This window comes from Dromaius novaehollandiae, chromosome 2, assembly GCF_036370855.1.
Source record: "Dromaius novaehollandiae isolate bDroNov1 chromosome 2, bDroNov1.hap1, whole genome shotgun sequence".
Taxonomy (NCBI): domain Eukaryota; kingdom Metazoa; phylum Chordata; class Aves; order Casuariiformes; family Dromaiidae; genus Dromaius; species Dromaius novaehollandiae.
In genome coordinates this window covers 78,200,320-78,202,819 of record NC_088099.1, presented here as the reverse complement: position 1 = coordinate 78,202,819, position 2,500 = coordinate 78,200,320, and positions in this window count along the sequence as shown.

Genomic DNA, 2,500 nt, shown 5'->3' with positions numbered 1-2,500 from the left:
CCTTTTGCCTTTGTGTAAACCTAACCCTAACCCTAGCCCTAACCCTAACCGCCTTTTGTCCTTTGCCCTTTGCCCTTTGCCTTTTCCCTTTCCGTAACCCTAACCCTAACTGCCTTTTGCCTTTGCGTAACCCTATCCGTACCCGTACCCGCCTTTTGCCTTGTTGCCTGTTGCCTTTTGCCTTTTGCCTTTGCGTAACCCTAACCCCCTTTTACCCTTTCCCTTTTGCCTTTGCGTAACCCTAACCCTAACCCTAACCGCCAATTGCCTTTTGCCTTTTGCCTTTGCCTAACCCTAACCCTAACCCTAACCCGAACCGCCAAATGCCTTTTGCCTTTTGCCTTTGCGTAACCCTAACCCTAACCGCCAAATGCCTTTTGCCTTTTGCCTTTTGCCTTTGCATAACCCTAACCCTAACCGCCAAATGCCTTTTGCCTTTTGCCTTTGCGTAACCCTAACCCTTACCGCCAATTGCCTTTTGCCTTTGCGTAACCCTAACCCTAACCGCCAATTGCCTTTTGCCTTTTGCCTTTTTCCTTTGCGTAACCCTAACCCTAACCCTAACCCTAACCCTAACCCTAACCCTAACTGCCAATTGCCTTTTGCCTTTGCCTAACCCTAACCCTAACCCTAACCGCAAAATGCCTTTTGCCTTTTGCCTTTGCGTAACCCTAACCCTAACCGCCAATTGCCTTCTGCCTTTTGCATTTGCGTAACCCTAACCCTAACCCTAACCCTAACCCTAACCGGCATTTGCCTTCTGCCTGCTGCCTTTTCCCTTTGCTTAACCCTAACCCTAACCCTAACCCTAACCCTAACGCTAACCCTAACCGCCTTTTGCCTTCTGCCTTCTGCCTTTTGCCTTTGCGTAACCCTAACCCTAACCATAACCCTAACCCTAACCCTAACCCTAACCGCCAATTGCCTTTTGCCTTTTGCCTTTGCGTAACCCTAACCCTAACCATAAACCTAACCCTAACCGTAACCCTAATCACCTTTTGCCTTTTGCCATTGCCTAACCCTAACCCTAACCCTAACCGCCAATTGCCTTTTGCCTTTTGCCTTTGCGTAACCCTAACCCTAACCCTAACCCTAACCCTAACCGCCAATGGCCTTTTGCCTTTTGCCTTTGCGTAACCCTAACCCTGACCCTAACCCTAACTGCCTTTCGCCTTTTGCCTTTTGCCTTTGCGTAACCCTAACCCCAATCCTAACCATAACTGCCTTTTGCCTTTTGCCTTTTGCATAACCCTAACCCTAACCCTAACCCTAACCCTAACCGCCAATTGCCTTTTGCCTTTTGCCTTTTGCCTTTGCGTAACCCTAACCCTAACCCTAACAGCCAGTTGCCTTTTGCCTTTTGCCTTTGCGTAACCCTAACCCTAACACTAACCATAACCCTAACTGCCAATTGCTTTCTGCCTTTTGCCTTTGCGTAACCCTAACCCTAACGGCCAATTGCCTTTTGCCTCTTGCCTTTTGCCTTTGCGTAACCCTAACCCTAACCCTCACCCTAACCCTAAACCTAATCGCCTTTTGCCTTTTGCCCTTTGCCTTTTCCCTTTGCCCTTTGCCTTTTGCCTTTTGCCTTTGCGTAACCCTAACCCTAACCCTAGCCCTAGCCCTAACCCTAACCGCCAATTGCTTATTGCCTTTTGCCTAACCCTAACCCTAACCCTAACCCTAGCCCTAGCCCTAACCCTAACAGCCTTTTGCCTTTTGCCTTTTGTGTAACCCTAACCCTAACCCTAACCCTAACCCTAACCCTAACCCTAACCCTAACCGCCTTTTGCCTTCTGCCTTCTGCCTTTTCACTTTGCGTAACCCTAACCCTAACCCTAACTCTAACCCTAACCCTAACCGCCTTTTGCCTTTTGGCTTTTGCCATTGCGTAACCCTAACCCTAACCCTAACCCTAACCGCCAATTGCCTATTGCCTTTTGCCTTTGCGTAACCCTAACCCTAACCCTAACCCTAACCGCCAATGGCCTTTTGTCTCTGGCCTTTTGCCTTTGCGTAACCCTAACCCTAACTGCCTTTTGCCTTTGCGTAACCCTAACCCCCTTTTACCCTTTCCCTCTTGCCTTTGCGTAACCCTAACCCTAACCCTAACCCTAACCGCCTTTTGCCTTCTGCCTTCTGCCTTTTCCCCTTCCCTAACCCTAACCCTAACCCTAACCCTAACCCTAATCGCCTTTTGCCTTTTGCCATTGCGTAACCCTAACCCTAACCCTAACCCTAACCGCCAATTGCCTTTTGCCTTTGCGTAACCCTAACCCTAACCCAAACCCTAACCCTAACCGCCAATGGCCTTTTGCCTTTTCCCTTTTGCCTTTTACCTTTGCGTTACCCTAAACCTAACCCTAACCCTAAGCGCCTTTTGCCTTTTGCCCTTTGCCCTTTGCCTTTTTCCTTTGTGTAACCTTAACCCTAACTGCCAATTGCCTTTTGCCTTTTGCCTTTGTGTAAGCCTAACCCTAATCTTAACCCTAACTGCCTT